This window comes from Erinaceus europaeus, chromosome 23 (assembly GCF_950295315.1).
Source record: "Erinaceus europaeus chromosome 23, mEriEur2.1, whole genome shotgun sequence".
NCBI lineage: Eukaryota > Metazoa > Chordata > Mammalia > Eulipotyphla > Erinaceidae > Erinaceus > Erinaceus europaeus.
The window spans coordinates 11,166,062-11,185,782 of NC_080184.1; the positions used below are offsets into that span (position 1 = coordinate 11,166,062).

General features: G+C 44.3%; 1 protein-coding gene across 1 annotated transcript in view; it reads right to left on the reverse strand.

The window, feature by feature from the left end:
- The window catches only part of LOC103116132 (zinc finger protein 850-like), a 70,197-nt gene that overhangs the window by 9,160 nt on the left and 41,316 nt on the right, over nt 1–19,721 (reverse strand). The gene's annotated exons all lie outside the window — the stretch shown is intronic.

The following is a 19,721-nucleotide window of genomic DNA, read 5'->3' on the forward strand; positions in this document are numbered from 1 at the left end:
AGGGGAAAAGCTTCACAAGCAATGAAGCAGGGCTGCAGGTGTCTCTCTGTCTCTATTCCCCCCCTCCTCGCTCAATGTCTCTCTGTCTCAATCCAATAATAAATAAATAAACTATTAAATTTTTTTTCACTTAAAATCAAAAGCATCTGAAAAGAAATATGCAAATTCCTTGAAAATTCAGCTTGGCAAGTTCGGACAGTTTGCAACAAGTATCACAGAGATGCTGGGTTAGGAAAAAGAAGTCTCTTCACATGAGACGGCAAGTGGTGAGTGGAACTGGAAGTCTGTGCAGCAGTTACAAACAAGGTATTACCATGGGGAGTAGAAGACATGGTGACATTTTCATTTGGTGGAGAGTAACCCAGCTTAGGTTTTCTCAGATATTCTGCCTGTGCAAGCTGGTAACACAGGGGCAAATGTGGTGGCATACTGGGCTGAGTGTACATGTTACAATGCTCAAGGACCCAGGTTCAAGCCCCCCAGTCCCCACTGCAGGGGGAAAGTTTCACAAGTAGTGAAGTAGGGCAACAGGTGACTCTCTGTCTCTCTCCCTATCTTCCCCTTCCTCTCAATCTCTAGCTGTCTCTATCTGATAAATAAAGATCAAATAATTATAGGCAGGGATAGATAGCATAATGGTTAAACAGACACGTAGGCCCCAGGCTCCAATGTCCCAGGTTCAATCCCTTACCACCATAAGCCAGTGATGAACAGTGCTCTGGTAAAGAAAAAAAATTAAAAAACAGGCTTAATTTTTTTTTCATTATCTTTATTTATTGGATAGAGACAGCCAGAAATCAAAAAGGAAGGATGTGGAAGAGGGAGAATGGTCCGGGAGATGGCACAGTGGTGAAGCAGGGCTGCAGATGTCTCTCTGTCTCTCCCCTCTCTCTTTTTAAAATGTTTAATTTATTTATTCATTAGGAAGACAGGAAGAGGGGAGTCGGGCGGTGGCACAGCGGGTTAAGCGCAGATGGCGCAAAGCGCAAGGACCGGCATAAGGATCCCAGTTCGAGCCCCCGGCTCCCCACCTGCAGGGGAGTCGCTTCCCAGGCGGTGAAGCAGGTCTGCAGGTGTCTGTCTTTCTCTCCCCCTCTCTGTCTTCCCCTCCTCTCTCCATTTCTCTCTGTCCTATCCAACAACAAACAACATCAACAATGGCAATTTTCTTTTCTTTTTTTTTTTTTCAGATAGAGACTAAGAGACAGAAAGTCAGAGTGTGAAAGAGACCATAGAAAACGCAACCAGCAAGTGGTGCATTTTGCTCTGGCTCTTAAGTTTGGATCTGAGGAAACACACACCATTTCCATTTCAATTAATTAGCCCAGAAGTTATGTGATGTCACTAATTGCAAATACGATGAGGAGTCCAGGGGGCTGGGTGGTGGTGCACCTGGTTGAACGCATATGTTACAATGCACAAGGACCAGAGTTTGAGCCCCTGGCCCCCAACTAGAAGAGGAAAGGCTTTGTGAGTGGTGAAGCAGGGCTGCAGGTGTCTCGCTGTCTCTCTCCCTCTCTATCACCCCTTTCCCTCTCAATTTCTAGCTGTCTCTATCTAATAACTAAACATAATAAAAATTTTAAAAGGAAGTTATTGTTATTGTTGTTGTTGACTTAATAATGATCGACAAGGCTGTAGGATAAGAAGGGGTACAATTCCACACAATTCCCACCACCAGAGTTCCATATCCCATCCCCTCCATTGAAAGCTTCCTTATTCTTTATCTCTCTGGGAGTATGGACCCAGGATCATCATGGGGTAGAGAAGGCGGGAGGTCTGTCTTCTGTAATTGCTTCTCCACTGGACATAGGCATTTGGCAGGTGTATCCACACTCCCAACCTGTCTCTGTCTTTCCTTAGTGGGGCAGGGCTCTGGAGAGGTAGGGCTCCAGGACACATTGGTGGGGTCATCTGCCCAGGGAAGTCAGATTCTGGAGAATCTACCAGTCATATTCTACCAGAAGTACTTTGGAATCAGTGTTAGTCACCAATATACAAGGACAGTGCCAGACACAATTAGTGACATAGGAATAGGTAAAATCTTATATGCTCAGTGATGTAGCAGTTGAGGGATCAATATATAATACAGACATATGTTAATGTGACTTTAAAGCAAACCAAGAATTGTTAAGACTTGCTTATTCTAATCGCATGAGGGACCATCACCCCAAGTCACCTATTGCAGGACTATTCAGGTCATTTTGTCCCCAAGGGATTATTTAGGAATAGAGCTGGACCCATGAAATAGTTCATATCAACAGTGTATTGATTTGTCATGTGTGTGACCCAGGTTTGACTGAGCCTGACCTCCACCACACTGAAGAAAGTTTTAGGTGGTCCGTGAGGTGGATATGGCAATGGACTCTCAAGCACGAGGTCCTGAGTTCAATCCCTGTCAGCACATGTACCAGAGTGATACCTGGTTCTTTCTCTCTCTCCTCCTATCTTTCTCATTAATAAATAAAATATTTTTTTAAAAAAATAAAGTTTAGTGCTGTGGTCTCTCTCTCTCTCTCTCTCTCAGCTTCTCTATCTTTAAAAACAAAAAAGGGGGGCCGGGCAGTGGCGCAGCGGGTTAAGCGCACATGGTGCAAAGTGCAAGGACCAGCAGAAGGATCCCAGTTAGACCCTGCTCCCCACCTGTAGGGGAGTCACTTCACAAGCTGTGAAGCAGATCTGCAGATGTCTATCTTTCTCTTCCCCTCTCTGTCTTCCCCTCCTCTCTCGATTTCTCTCTGTCCTATCTAACAATGAACGACATCAACAATCATAACCACAACAAGGCTACAGCAACAAGGACAACAAAAGGGCGGGGGGAAGGCCTCCAGGAGCAATGGATTCATAGTGCAGGCACTGAGCCCTAGCAATAACCGTGGAGGCAAAAATAAAAGGTGGGGGGGTCGGACAGTGGCACACAGGGTTAAGCGTACATAGTACAAATCACAAGGACCTCATACAAGGATCCCGGTTCGAGCCCCCAACTCCCCACCTGCAGAGGAGACGTTTCACAGGTGATGAAGCAGGTCTTCAGGTGTCTATCTTTCTCTCCCCCTCTCTATCTCCCTCTCCCCCTCTCAATTCCTCTCTGTCCTATAAAAAAAAAGTTGGAGTAGATAGTATAATGGCTATGCAAAGAGATTCTCTAGCTTGAGGAGCCAAGGTCCTAGGTTCAATCCCCCAGCACCCTAGAAACCAAGGCTGAGCATCGCTCTGGTGAAAAAAAAAAAAAAGGAAGGGAGGGGGTTGGTGGTGGTGCACCTGCTTAAGCACACACATTATAGTGCACAAGGGTCCTCAGCTACAGGAGGAGAACTTGGTAAAGCAGGGCTGCAGGTGTCTCTCTGTCTCTTTCCCTAACTATCTCTCCTTCCCCTCTCAATTTATCTGTGTCTTTTTATTCAATAATAAATAAATAAATAAGGAGTCAGGCAGGAGCCCAGGGAGTTAAGCGCACGTGTCACAAAGCTCAAGGACCAGTGTAAGGATCCCAGTTCAAGACTCTGGCTCCCCACCTGCAGGGGAGTCGCTTCACAGGCGGTGAAGCAGGTCTGCAGGTGTCTGTCTTTCTCTCCCCCTCTGTCTTCCCCTCCTTGCTCCACTTCTCTCTGTCCTGTCCAACAACAACGACATCAATAAAAACAACAAGGGCAACAAAAATAATAATTACAACAAGAAAAAAAAAGGGCAACAAAAAAAATAAATATTTAAATAATTTATAGGGGGGGAGTCAGGCGGTAGCACAGCGGGTTAAGCACACGTGGCGTAAAACGCAAGGACCGGCTCCCCACCTGCAGGGGAGTCACTTCACAAGCAGTGAAGCAGGTCTACAGGTGTCTGTCGTTCTCTCTCCCTCTCTGTCTTCCCCTCTTCTCAACATTTCTCTCTGACTTATCTAACAATGACGATGACATCAATAACAACAATAATAAAAAATAACAAGGGCAACAGAAGGGAAAATAAATAAATATAAATAAATAAAAATATTTTTAAAGAAAGGAATGGGGAGGCAATTGTGACTTGTAGGATAATTAGCAGCATTTTGGCCTTTATCCACAAACAAAAGACACATCTTAAAATCTGACCCACTCGGGGCCTAGCAGTGGTGGGCCTGATTGAGTTCACATGTCACAGTACGCCAAGGACCAGGGTTTGAGCCCTGGCTCCCCAACTGCAGGGAAAAAGTTTTGCAAGTGGTGAAGCAGGGCTGCAGGTGTCTCTCTGTCTCTCTCCCTCTCTATCTCTCCTTCCCTCTCAATTTCTGAATATCTCTATCCAAATAGATAATTATAATTTTAAAAAATCTGACCAGCTCAATTCCCATCACAAATGACAATAGAGCTCAGGTTAAAACTCTGGTCTGGGGACCGGGCAGTACTGCAGCAGGTTAAACACACATGGCATGAAGCACAAGGACCAGCACAAGGATCCCAGTTCAAGCCCCTGGCTCCCCACCTGCAGGGGAGTCACTTTACAGGTGGTGAAGCAGGTCTGCAGGAGTCTATCTTTCTCTCCCCTTCTCTGTCTTCCCCTCCTCTCTCCATTTCTCTCTGTCCTATCCAGCAACAACGGTAATAGCAACAGTAAGAACAACAACAAAAAAATGGAGGAAAAAAGAGACCTCTAGGAACAGTGGATTCGTAGTGCAGGCACAGAGCCCCAACGATAACCCTGAAGACAATAACAATAATAATAACAACAATATAACAATAATAATAATATAAAAAGAGAAGAAAGGGAGGGAGGGGTTTCATGTAGATTCTGACAAAATGCATATATTGCTACTTTAAATGACCCCTTTTTAAATTTTTATTTATAAAAAGGAAATACTCCCCACCTGCAGGGGAGTCACTTCCCAGGCGGTGAAGCAGGTCTGCAGGTGTCTGTCTTTCTCTCTCTCTCTCTCTGTCTTCCCCTCCTCTCTCCATTTCTCTCTGTCCTATCCAGCAACGACGACATCAATAATAACTATAACAATAAAAATCAACAAGGGCAACAAAAGGGAATAAATAAATAAACAATTCTTTTTTTAAAAAAATGGCCTCCAGGAGCAGTGGATTCGTAGTGCAGGCACCAAGCACCAGCAATAACCCTGGAGGCAAAAATAAAAAATAAAATAAATATAGAAATAATAGACTGATCTACTGTAATCATCATATTATTCGCGCACACACACACACACTCCTAGAGTTACTTCATGGAAGTAACTCAAACCTGGATCATGAACACAGTAAAAGAACCACTATCCAGAACACTGCTCAGCTCTGGTTTATGGTGGTGTGGGGATTGAACCTGGGACCCTGAGGCCTCAGGCATGAGAGTCTCTTTTCTATCTACCCCTGCCCTACCCCAATTTTTCTTTAACTTTTTAAATATTTATTTGTTACCTTTTGTTGCCCTTGTTGTTTTATTGTTGTAGTTATTGTTGTTGTTGTTATTGATGTCGTCGTTGTTGGATAGGACAGAGAGACATGGAGAGAGGAGGGGAAGACGGCGAGGGAGAGAGAAAGACAGACACCTGCAGACCTGCTTCACCGCCTGGGAAGCGACTCCCCTGCAGGTGGGGAGCCGGGGCTCAAACCAGGATCTTTACGGTGGTCCTTGAGCTTTGCAACAAATGCACTTAACCCGCTGTGCTACCACCCAACCCTCCCAAATTTTTTTGATCTCAAAACCCTCCAACTCCCATCCACCCCACCTTTTTTTTTTGTCTCCAGGTTTATTGCTGGGGCTTGGTTCCATCACTACGAATCCACTGCTCCTGGTGGTCATGTTTTCCATTTTATTGGACAGAACAGAGAAAAACTGAGAGAGGAGAAGGAGATAGAAAGGGAGAGAGAGTGATCTGAATCCCTGCATCCCTTCTCTATTGCTTGCGAAGAGTGCCCCCTGCAGGTAGTGAGCAGGGGGCTCAAACCCAGATCCTTGTTTTTAGTACTACGTGTGCTTAACCAGGTGAGCCACCGTTCGATGCCCTCCCCATTTAAAATTTTATTTATGTATGTATTTATTTATTTATTTAGAGGAGGGTAGATAGAGAAACATCTGCAGCCCTGCTTCACCACTCATGAAGCTTTACCCCTGCAGGTAGGGACCAGAAACTTGAACCTAGGTTCTTATGCACTGTAATGTGGGCGCTCAACCAGGTGCACCTCCCCATTTTTTTAAATATTTATTTTATTTATTTCTTTTTTGTTGCACTTGTTTTATTGTTGTAGCTATTGTTGTTGTTATTGATGTCGTCGTCGTTGGATAGGACAGAGAGAAATGGAGAGAGGAGGGGGAAGCCAGAGAGGGGGAGAGAAAGACAGACACCTGCAGACCTGCTTCCCCACCTGGGAAGCGACTCCCCTGCAGGTGGGGAGCCAGGACTCCAACCAGGATCCTTAGGCCGGTCCTTGCGCTTTGTGCCACCTGCACTTAACCTGCTGCGCTACAGCCCGACTCCCTCCCCCCATTTTTTAAAGAAAAGATAAACACAATATAGAAATGGACCCCTGTGACAACAATTTTGTAAATCAACATCTTGTCAATAATGATTATAAATAATAAAAACAATAACATAAGCATGTTTCAGACTTTTAGATGTGGTTCTGCTCAAATAAGCCCGGGATTCTGCTTAAGTTTTTACTTTAGTCTCCCTCCTAGCTGCCCTACTAGATTCCGATTCAGACCACAGTTTTCCTCTCATGATCTGCTATCAATAAGCTCAAAACAACCGAACTCATTTTAGGCGTATTCACAGATCACAGCGGAATTGAACTAATAACTAGGGTGGAGGAAGATAGGATAATGGTTATGAAAAAAAGACTCGGGGAGTCGGGTGGTAGCACAGTGGGTTAAGCTCACGTGGCGCAAAACACAAGGACCCCCATAAGGATCCGGGATTGAGCCCCCCCCCCCGCCCCCCCTGCAGTCCCTTCACAGGCGGTGAAGCAGGTCTGCAGGTGTCCTCTCCCCATTTCTCTCTGTCCTATCCAATAACAACGGCATCATCAACAACAATAACTACAACAACAATAAAAAACAAGGGCAACAAAAGGGAAAGTAAATAAAATATATTTTTTTTTAAATTTAAAGAAAAAAAAGTGGAGAGTCTGGCTGTAGCGCAGCGGGTTAAGCGCAGGTGGCACAAAGCGCAAGGACAGGCATAAAGATCCCCGTGGAGCCCCCAGCTCCCCACCTGCAGGGGAGTCGCTTCACAGGAGGTGAAGCAGGTCTGCAGGTGTCTGTCTTTCTCTCCCCCTCTCTGTCTTCCCCTCCTCTCTCCATTTCTCTCTGTCCTATCCAATAACAACTACATTAACAACAATAATAACTACAACAATAAAAACAACAAGGGCAACAAAAAGGAAATAAATATTTTTTAAAAACTATGACAAGTAGCTAAAGCTATGAAGAGGGTACATTTCATGTTCAAAGCGGGACATACATTAGGAAAATAAAACTCAAGCAAACTCCATACACGAAAAAATACAGAGAACAGAAGCCCCAAATCTATAGGAAGGGCGGCCTCCACAGAAGCCTTATACTGTGACAGAAGTTGCTGTCATGTAACTAGCGATTCCCTGAGAAGTTGTAGAATATTATATTAATCACATCTAGGTGTTGGGGGAAAGAGGCAACAGAGTTCTGTTTGGGGATTAGTTTGTCTTAGTTTATAAATCGTTGTTCCTGAATAAAGAAATACAGCTTCCCTGCCCAGCCGTATGTCTCTGGTCGTCTCTGTTACCCGCCCGTGAAGTTAGCCCGGCCAGCTGGAGCCTCCGAATTTTAACAACAGAGGTCAACATCCAAACACTAGTTAAGGAAATAATCACAGGAGTGAGTAAAGAATTGTAATTAGAAATGCAGAAACAACAAATGAGACTTTGGAAGGAAACACTAATTATCTCAAGGTTATTAGAGAGCTGAAAGCTGAAATAGCTGAGCTAAGAACACAACTAGCTGAACAAGCTAAAACAGTATCAGAACAGGATAACAAAACAGATGAACTCCAGAAAATAGTAGAGGGAAGAGAGAATAGAATAAATGAGGTTTAAGATAGAATTAGCAAGATTGAGGACGAATTAGAGACAACTAAAAAAGAAGATATCTCAAAAAAAAAAAAAAAGATTAAGAGTTACTGAAAACAACAGAGACCTATGGAATGACTTCAAAAAAATAAGTAAAAAATAATAAAAGTGGGAGTCGGGCGGTAGCGCAGCTGGTTAAATGCATGTGGTGCAAAGTGCAAGGACAAGCTAATGATCCCGGTTCGAGCCCCCGCTCCCCACCTGCAGGGGGGTCGCTTCACAGGCGGTGAAGCAGGTCTGCAGGTGTCTGTCTTTCTCTCCCCCTCTCTGTCTTCCCCTCCTCTCTCCATTTCTCTCTGTCCTATCCAACAACGATGACATCAATAATAACTACAATAAAAAAACAAGGAAGGGCAACAAAAGGGAAAATAAATAAATAAATAAATATTTTTTTTAAATGATAATAAAAGTAAATTTAAAATATTTGCCTTGTTAACAAAAAAAAATGAAAACAATTGTAAATCAGGGCCAGGCTGTAGGGCACCTGGTTAAATGCACACGTTACAGTGCACAAGGACCGTGGTTCAAAGTCCCTGGTCCCCACCTGCAGGGGGATAGCTTCTGAGCAGTGAAGTAGGGCTGCAGGTGTCTCTCTGTCTCTGCCCCTCTCTATCTTCTCCCCTCTCAATTTCTCTCTGTCTCTATAAAATAAATAAATAAATAAATAAATAAATAAATAAATAAATAAATAAATGGTGTATTGCACCAAAGTAAAAGACTCTGGGGTAGGGGATGAGTTCAGATCCTGGAACATGATGACAGAGGAGGATCTAGTGGGGGTCAAACTATTAATGTGGAAAACAGAAATGTTGGGGAGGGTGCACCTAGTTAAGCACACATGCTAAAGTGCTTGGAGATCCTGGTTCGAGCCCTCAGTCCCCACCTGCAGGAGGAAAGCTTCACAAGTGGTGAAGCAAGGCTGCAGGTGTCTCCCTTTCTCCCTCTCTATTTCCCCCTCCCTCTCGGTTTCTGGCTGTCTCTATCCAATAAATAGTTTTTTTCATTTTTAAAAATATTTTTACTTTCTACTTTGTTAATATTTTTAGTCCTGAGAGATAGGGTTTTTTAAGAACTTTTTCACCTTTATTTATTGGATAGAGACAGTCAGAAATCAAGAGGGTGATAGAGAGGGGGAGGGACAGAGAGACACCGCCAGCACTGCTTCACCACTTGCAAAGCTTTCCCCCTGTAGATGGGGACCAGGGGCTCAAACTCAGGTCCTTGCGCATTGTAATATGTGTGCTAAACCAGGTGCGCCACCACCCAGCACCCCCCCAGCCTGAGATAGGTTTACAGAGAAAAAGGTGATCACAACTAGGCAGTCAATCTCTACTTTTTTTTTAATATTTATTTTATTTATTTATTCCCTTTTGTTGCCCTTGTTGTTTTATTGTTGTAGTTATTATTGTTGTTGTCGTTGTTGGACAGGACAGAGAGAAATGGAGAGAGGAGGGGCAGACAGAGAGGAAGAGAGAAAGATAGACACCTGCAGACCTGCTTCACCGCCTGTGAAGCGACTCCCCTGCAGGTGGGGAGCCGGGGTTCGAACCGCGATCCTTATGCTGGTCCTTGTGCTTTGCGCCACCTGCGCTTAACCCGCTGCGCTACAGCCCGACTCCCCCAATCTCTACTTTTTTATATATTTTTTCTTTACTAGGGGATTAATGTTTTACAGTTGACAGTAAACACAATAGTTTGTACATGCATAACATTTCCCAGTTTTCCACATAACAATACAACACCCACTAGGTCCTCTGCCATCACGGTTCAGGACCTGAACCCTCCCCCCGACCACCCTCCCCAGAGTCTTTTACTTTAGTGCAATTTACCAACTTAAAAAAAAAAAACAAACTGAGAAATGTTATGCATGTTTTACTATCAACTGTAAATCATTAATCCTCCAATAAAGAAATGTTTAAAAATATTTATTTATTTATTCCCTTTTGTTGTCCTTGTTATTTATTGTTGTTGTGGTTATTATCGTTGTTGGACAGGATAGAGAGAAATGGAGAGAAGAGGGGAAGACAGAGAGGGGGAGAGAAAGACAGACACCTGCAGACCTGCTTCACTGCTGGTAAAGCGACTCCACTGCAGGTGGGGAGCGGAGGCTCGAACCGGAGTACTTACGCCAATCCTTGCACTTTGCGCTACGTGTGATTAACCCACTGAGCTACCGCCCGACTCCCAATAAAGAAATTTTTTTTTAAGATGCACAGTATATAGTTGTATGTTTATTATCCTAGAAAATGTCACATAATGATGTCAAATTATGGTTACAATTTTATATATGTGTTACATGCAATAGTAAAAATAACTTCACCATTTAAATTAAATTGATGGTAGTAATCTACCTTGGTATAAAATGAAAGAAAGGAAGAGAGAGAGAGAAGTAGAGTTGATCTCACCGTTGCAAATCAGTTCATGTAATCCACCATATGCCCAACTCCAGAACCTTAACTGCATCCTGACTATTAGCTATAGTCAGCAGATTGGAATCCTGAGTGCCGAGTTGCTGATCCAGTAAACTCACAGTGAACTCACTCAGCACACGGAGCAGGGGAGCAGTCCTTTAGGGCCCTGCCGTGAGAATACTGTGTGGAGGGGATGATCTCATTCAGTGCTTGTTCCAAGTCCCAGAGAGAGAGAGAGAGAGAGAGAGAGACCTCTATGCTTATGTTGGAGCACTGTGATGCGTCTACAGGGGTGATTTAATAATGATGAACAAGATTGTGAGATAAGAGGGGTACAATTCCCACCACCAGCGTTCCTTATCCCATCCCCTCTGTTGGAAACTTCCTTCTTTTTTTATTATTGTTGTTGTTGTTATTATTGTTGTTGGATAGGACAGAGAAATGGAGAAAGAGAGACACCTGCAGACCTGCTTCACGGCCTGTGAAGTGACTCACCTGCAGCTGGGAAGCCGGGGAGCTCGAACCAGTATCCTTATGCTGGTTCTTGCGCTTTGCACCACCTGCGCTTAACCCGCTGCGCTACCGCTGACCCCCGAAACTCCTTTATTGTTTATGTCTCAGGAAGTATGGACCAAAATTCTTTATGGGGAGTAGGAGGTGGGAAGTCTGGCTTCTGTAATTGCTTCTCTGCTAGTATTTTTCTTCATTTTTTTTTCTTTTACCTTTTTTTTTAATGTACTGTGGCCTTTTATAAATTTTTAATCATTTTTATTTATTGGATAGAGACAGCCAGAAATTGAGAGAAAAGGGGGAGATGGAGAGACACCTGCAGCCCTGCTTCACCACTCGTGAAGTTTCCCCATGCAGGTGGGGACCAAGGGCTTGAACCCAGATCTGTGAGCACTATAACATGTGCGTTCAACCGGGTGCACCACCAGCCAGCCCCTTCAATTCTGGTTTTTGATGGTGCTGGGGATTAAACCTTTGACTTTTGGTGCCTCAAGCATGAAAGTCTTTTTGTATAACCTTTTTTTGCTATCCTCCCTCTCCATATATATACTTTTTTTTTTAATTAATGAGGGAGGGAGAGTATCACTGTGGCACATGCAACGCCAAGGATCAAACTTCATACCTCATGCTTGAAAGCCAGCCCAACCTTTTTTAAATATATATTTTTTAATTGTTTTAAATATTTATTTATTCCCTTTTGTTGCCCTTGTTGTTTTATTGTTGTAGTTATTATTGTTGTTATTAATGCCGTTGTTGTTGGATAGGACAGAGAGAATGGAGAGAAGAGGGGAAGACAGAGAGGGGGAGAGAAAGACAGACACCTGCAGACCTGCTTCATTGCTTGTGAAGCGACTCCCCTGCAGGTGGGGAGACTAGGGCTCAAACTGGGATCCTTCCTCTGGTCCTCGTGCTATGCACCTGAGGTTAACCTGCTGCGCTATCGCCAGACTCCTGCCAGCCCAACATTTTATCTATTGCACCATCTCCTGGGCCATACCCATGAGGGTTCTTGGCAATACTGCTATTTTATTTATCTATCTATTTATTTGCCTCCAGGGTTATCGATGGAGCACTGTGCCTCAACTACAAATACACTAGTCACTGTTCCTGGTGGCCATTTTTCTCCACCTGCAGGGGAGTCACTTCACAAGTGAAGCAGGTCTGCAGGTGTCTGTCCTTCTCTCCCTTTCTCTACATACCCTCCACTCTCAATTTCTCTCTGTCCTATTGAAGGAAAAATAAATTAATGGGGTCAGGCATTAGCGCATTTGGTTAAGCAACTCACATTATAGTGTGCAAAGACCTGGGTTCAAACCCCTGGTCCCCCCACCTGCAGGGGGAAAGCTTTGCAAGTGAAGCAGAGCTGCAGGTGTCTCTCTGTCCCCCTCTCCTCTCAATTTGTCTGTCTCTATCCAATCATTTTAATTTTTTTTTTTTGCCTCCAGGATTATTGCTGGGGCTCAGTGCCTGCACCACGAATTCACTGCTCCTGGAGACCATTTTTTCCCCTTTTGTGGCCCTTGTTGTTTTATCATTGTTGTGGTTATTGTTATTGTTGTTGTTGCTGCTGTCGTTGGATAGGACAGAGAGAAATGGAGAGAGGAGGGGAAGACAGAGAGGGGGAGAGAAAGAAAGACACCTGCAGACCTGCTTCACTGCCTGTGAAGCGACTTCAATGTAGGTGGGGAGCTGGGGGCTCAAACCCAGATCCTTACGCTGGTTAAAAAAATTTTTTTTAAAAAAGAGAGCCTTGGGGTTCTGGTGTGTGTTTATGTAGAGACCTACCTTGTGAGAGTATTCTGCAGAGAAGTTTCATCAAGGAGATGAGAAATACTACCAATGTGTTAAATGACTGCACTGTAAACCTTTAACAACCCTAATAAAAATGAAAAGTTAATTAAGTAAAACACATCAGACTAGAGATAGAGTCATTACTTCTTCTTCTTCTTCTTCTTTTGACCTCCAGGGTTTGCAAGTGAAGCAGAGCTGCAGGTGTCTCTCTGTCCCTCCTCTCCTCTTAATTTGTCTGTCTCTATCCAATAATTTTAATTTTATTTATTTATTTATTTTTTGCCTCCAGGATTATTGCCGGGGCTCAGTGCCTGCACCACGAATCCACAGCTCCTGGAGACCATTTTTTCCCCTTTTGTTGCCCTTGTTGTTCTATCATTATTGTGGTTATTATTATTGTTGTTGTTGCTGTCATTGGACAGGACAGAGAGAAATGGAGAAAGGAGGGAAAGGCAGACGGGGAGAGAAAGACAGACACCTGCAGACTGAACCTCTGGGGCTCAGTGCTGGCACTACGAATCCACTACTCCTGGTGATCTATTTTTCTTTTTACATTTTATTGACTAGGACAAAGAGAAATTGAGAGAGGAGAGAATTAGAGGAGAGAGATAGACATCTGCAGATCTGCTTCATTACTTGTGAAGCGTCCCCCCTGCAGATGAGGAGCTGGGGACTCAAAACCCAGACCCTTGCACTTCTTACAGATGTGCATTTAACCCCACGTGCCACTGCCCAGCCTCTTTATTAGATTCCTTAGAGATACACTAAGGTGAGGAAAACCAGCTTCGTTGGGATGGAAGCAGTGATTCACCTGGTTCAAGAACACAAGGAAATGATCTTCAGACAATCTGAAGAAGAGAACACAGTGGCCAAGCTATAAGTATTCAACTATCTGGGCAGAGCCGGGGAAACCTTTTTTTTTTTTTTCTCTGCCAAGGGCCTTTTGGATATTTATGACATTAATTCAGGAGTGGGTCATACATAATTATCAACTTAAAAATTACTACTTATTGGGGGTCGGGCGGTGGCGCAGTGGGTTAAGCGCATGCGGCGCAAAGCGCAAGAACCAGCATAAGGATACTGGTTCGAGCCCCCAGCTTCCCAGCTGCAGGGGAGTCGCTTCACAAGCGGTGAAGCAGGTCTGCAGGTGTCTGTCTTTCTCTCCTCCTCTCTGTCTTCCCCCTCCTCTCTCCATTTCTCTCTGTCCTATCCAATAACGAACATCAACAATGGTAATAATAATAACCACAACAAGGCTACAACAACAAGGGCAACAAAAAGGGGGAAAAAATGGCCACCAGGAGTGGTGGATTCATGGTGCAGGCACCGAGCCCAGCAATAACCCTGGAGGAAAAAAAAAAATTACTACTTATTTACAAGAAAAAGTACTCAGTGGAATATAACTGCAAATCAGGGGCCACGTGGTGGCACACCAGGTTAAGCACACACACTCCAGTGCACAAGGGCCCAGGTTCAAACCCTTGGTCCCCAACTGCAGGGAGAAAACTTCAGGAGTTATGAAGCAGGGCTGTAGGTGTCTCTCTTTTCTTTTAAATATTTTTTTAAAATCTTTTTCTTTATAATTGGATAGAGACAGAGAGAAATTGAGAGAGAAAAAGGAGGTAGAGGAGAGAGGCTGGGTGGTGGCACACCTAGTTGAGTGCACATGTTGCAATGAACAAGGACCCAAGTTCAAACCCCCAGATCCCACCTGCAGGGGGAAAGCTTCACAGCTGCTGAAGTAGGTCTGTAGATGTTTCTGTCTCTCTCCTCTCTCAATATCTGGCTGTCTCTATCAAATAAAGATAATAAAAAATTAATAAAAAAAAAAAAAAGGAAAGACAGAGAGACACCTGCAGCCCTGCTTCACAACTTTGCTTTCCCCGTTGCCCTGCAGATAGGGACCAGGGGTTTGCACCTGGGTCCTTGCACACTATAATACATGTGCTTAACCAAGTATGCCACTGCCTGGTTCCCTCTCTCTATCTCCCCCTGCCCTCTCAAATTCTGTCTGTCTCTATCCAATAATAAAATAGGAGACACACCAGGCAGTGGTGCCTCTAGTTAAGCACACACGCTACAATGTGCAAGGACCCAGGTTCAAGCCCCTGGTCCCTACCTGCAGAGGGAAAGCATCGAGTGGTGAAGGAGGGCTGCAGGTCTCGCTCTCTCTCTCTCTCCTTTTCATTTTTAATTTGGGGATTAATATGGCTTACAGTCAACAATAACATACAGTAACAAAAATAAAATAGTCATGTGTAACATTTCATTCTCTCTCTCCCTCTTAAAATCCCCCTCCCCTCTCAATTTCTGTCTTTAATAAACAATTTGGGGGTCGGGCGGTGGCGCAGTGGGTTAAGCGCACGTGGCGCAAAGCGCAGGGACCGGCGGAAGGATCCCGGTTCGAGCCCCCGGCTCCCCACCTGCAGGGGAGTCACTTCCCAGGCGGTGAAGCAGGTCTGCAGGTGTCTGTCTTTCTCTCCTCCTCTCTGTCTTCCCCTCCTCTCTCCATTTCTCTCTGTCCTATCCAATAACAAACAACATCAACGATGGCAATAATAATAACCACAACGAGGCTGCAACAAAAGGGGGAAAAAATGGCCTCCAGGAGCGGTGGATTCATGGTGCAGGCACCGAGCCCAGCAATAACCCTGGAGGAAATAAATAAATAAATACAATTTAATTTTAAAAAGGTTAACTACACATTATGTATTTAAGATACAAAGAATCAAAAACAGTAAGGAATACATACATACAACTCAATGAAATCAACAACAACAACAAAAAACACTTTAAAAAATGGACATCGGACCTAAATAGACATCGTTCCAAACAAAGCACACAGATAATCAACAGACACACACAGCCATGTTCACCATCAAATACGTTTATTGCTATGGAAGTGAAGTTGAATTAACAATGAGATGTCACCTCACACACACACAAAAATGACAAGGCAACAATAAATGATGGGGAAGTTGGGAGAAAAAGAAAACATTTCATGTGAGTGGTAAATTCGAACAGCAGTCTGGAGACCCAGCTTTCTGGTCCCTTTTTTCCAATTATGACACCCTCTCCCCCCACCCCCCAGACAATAGCTTAGGTCACCTGCATATTGCACTCGCCACCTCGGATCCCGGAGCCTGCGGGTCGACCAGCACTCCCTTGGGACTTAGTCTCTGGTGGAGCGGTTCGCGGGTCAACCTGGCGTCTGGATGAAGTCCGCCGTGGCATCCCGGGTTAGATGTCAGGCTCAGGCAAAAACTAGTTGGATCATAGGCCCCTCGGAATAGACCTAAAATATACCTACTAGCTTGTTCCAAAATGACGACCCCCAAATCTCCATCCACAATATTCTTGCCTTTAGGTTCATGATCAGTCAACAATTTTTTCTTTCTTTTTCTTTCTTTCTTTCTTTCTTTCTTTTTCTTTCTTTCTCTCTCTCTCTTTCTTTCATTCACTTTTGTTGCCCCTGTTGTTTTATTGTTGTAGTTATTATTGTTGTTATTGATGTCATTGTTGTTGGATAAGACAGAGAGAAATGGAAAGAGGAGGAGAAGACAGAGGGGGAGAGAGAAAGACAGACACCTGCAGACCTGCTTCACCGCTTGTGAAGTGACTCCCCTGCAGGTGGGGAGCCAGGGACTGGAACCAGGATCCTTAAGCAGGTCGTTGCGCTTTACGCCACATGTGATTAACCCGCTGCGCTACCGCCCGACTCCCTTGCTCTGCTTTATATCTTAACTCTTTTTCAGCCACCAGGTTCCAGATGCTACCATGATGCCAACTGGGCTTCCCCGGGTAGACGACCCCACCAATGTGTCCTGGAGCCTCGCTTCCCCAGATCCCTGCCCCACTAGAGAGGCAGGCTGAGAATATGGATCATCCTGTTAATGCCCATGTTCAGCGGGGAAGCAGTTACAGAAGCCAGACCTTCCACCTTCTGCATCCCATTATGTCCCTGGGTCCAGACTCCCAGAGGGATAAAGAATAGGAAAGCTATCAGGGGAGGGGATGGGATACAGAGTTCTGGTGGTGGGAATTGTGTGGAGTTGTACCCCTCTTATCCTATGGTTTTTGTCCATGTTTCCATTTTATAAATAAAAACTTAATAAAAACTGTATTATTTAAAACGGAAAACCATTCAATGTCATAAGCTCTAGCTATTCTATTTTTTGACAGTTGTTAACAGCATACAAAACCATCCATTTGAAAAAACCTAGGCATTCACAAATTCATCGTAGTGTTATATACAAAACAAGTCATGGGAACAGCCCAGGAAGTGGTGCAGTGGATGAAGTCTTGAACTCTCAAGGAAAACAAGTCCTGGGAAGCCACTGGATTCTTCACAACTGGTGGATGGATAACGAGGATGGGATGTATTACAGACATATGGGTATAGATACAAAATGAGTGAAAAGCCACTCAGGTATAAAAACATGATGGAATCTTGACATCTCCGACAGGGTTAGATCTTGACGGCATCCTATTTAATGAACTATACATCAGATGGGGACAGAAGCTTGCAGCATGATTTCTGTGATGTGCTGGATACTAGAAACAACATGAACGTGAAAAAGAAAAAAAGAAAAGAATCATTTTATAGAAAGAAAAGATTTGGGGTGGATGGGGGAATCACATAACGGTTATGCAAACAAGCTCTCATGCCAGAGGCTCCCGGGTCCCAGGTTCAATTCCCCACACACACCTCAGTAAGCTAGAGCTGAGCAGTGCACTGGAGAAACAAAAAAACAAAACAAACAGCAACAACAACAAAACAGGTTGCTGGTTACCAGAGTAGGGAGATTTCAGGTGAGTGAAATGATTTATGGAGAGCAATTGTATGGTGTTGGGTAGAACCAAGCATTTATTGGTGATCACAATCATGATCAAATTATAAAGCAGCATACTAGAAATATATAATGTTATGGGGACCGGGCAATAGCACACCAGGTTAAGCACACATGGTGCAAAATGCAAGGACCAGTGTAAGGATCCCGGGTCGAGCTCCTGGCTTCCCGCCTGCAGGGGGGTCGCTTCACAAGAGGTGAAGCAGATCTGCAGGTGTCTATCCTTCTCCCCCCCCCCCCCCCGTCTTGCCCTCCTCTCTCCATTTCTCTCTGTCCTATCCAACAACATCAGTAACAACAACAATAACAAGGGCAACAAAGTGGGAAAAATGGCCTCCAGGAGCAGTGGGTTTGTAGTGCAGGCACAGAGCCCCAACAATAACCCTGGAAGCAAAAAAAAAAAAGAGGGCCAGGTGGTGGTGCACCTGGTTAAGCGCATGTATTACAATGAGCAAGGGCACGGGTTCGAGCCCCTGGTCCCTACCTGCAGAGGGAAAGCTTTGCGAGTGGTGAAGCAGTGCTGTAGGTATCTCTGTCTCTCTCTCCCTCTCTATCACCCCCTTTACTCTTGATTTTGGACTGTACTTATTAAAAAAAAAAAAAAGGAGAAGAAATATATAATGTTAAAACACTTTGCTGCCTTGGGTTTCCTACGCAGGTACCACTGCTCATTACTTAAGAACTTGTGTAAAAACAAACAAACAAACAAACAAAAAGCTAAAGTCTAGGCCTGGGCTTTGGTACACCCGGTTGATCATATGTTTATAATATGCAAGGGCCCAGGTTCAAATCCTCAGACCCCACCTGCTGGGGGGGCGAGGTTCACAAGTGAAGTAGATCTGCAGGTGTATTTCTTTCTCTCCTTTGCTCTCTTTTCCTTCTCAATTTATGCTCAAAATAAATATAAATGTTTTATTTTTGTCTCCAGGGTTATCACTGGGGTTTGGAGCCTGCACTATGAATCCACCGCTCCTGGAGGCCATTTTTCCCATTTTTGTTGTTATGTTATTATTGTTATTGATGTCATCGTTGTTGGATAGGACAGAGAGAAATTGAGAGAGGAGGGGAAGACAGAGAGGAGGAAAGATAGACGCCTGAAGACCTGCTTCACCACTTGTGAAACACTCCACTCCTTGCACTTTGCAACACGTGCACTTAACCCACTGTGCTACCATCCGGCATATATAGTTTCTGGGGGCCGGGGTGGTGCACCTGGTTAAGTGTGTGTATTACCATGCACAACGACCCAGGTTTTAAGCCTCTGGTCACCACCTGTAAGGGGAAAGCTTTACAAGTGGTAAAACAGTGCTGCAGGTCTCTCTCTCTCTGTGTCTCTCTCTGTCTCTCTCTCTCCTTGTCTATCTCCCCGTCTCAATTTTTCTCTGTTCTAGCAAGTAAAATAAATAAAATTTAAAAGTGGGAGTCGGGCGGGAGCGCAGCAGGTTAAGCGCAGGTGGCACAAAGCACAAGGACCCGGCGTTAAGGATCCTGGTTCGAGCCCCCGGCTCCCCACCTGCAGGGGAGTCGCTTCCCAGGCGGTGAAGCAGGTCAGCAGGTGTCTGTCTTTCTCTCCCCCTCTCTGTCTTCCCCTCCTCTCTCCATTTCTCTCTGTCCTATCTAACATGACATAAATAACAACAGTAATAACTACAACAACAATAAAAACAACAAGAGCAACAAAAGGGAAAATAAATATAAAATTTTTTTTTAAAAGTTTAAAAGTAAAACATAGGGTGGAGGTATAGCAAAATGGTTATGCAAAGAGACTTTCATGCCTGAGGCTCTCAAGTCCCAGGTTCAATCCCCCACACCACCATAAGCCAGAGCTGAGCAGTGTTCTGGTTAAAATAAAATAAAAGTAAAATGTCACATTCTTTGAAAAGGGTAACAGTTGAGTGGATGGTGAGAGGTGTACTAACACCTGCCTTGAGGGAATGCTGAGCTGTACCCCTATGCCACCCAGTCCTGTAAATCAACATATCCTCAATAAAACCTCAGGGAAAAGGGAAGTTCCAGGATATCGGTAATTTATATCATAAATTGCCATAAAATTAGGGGCAGGTGGTGGGGAGACAGCGTAATGG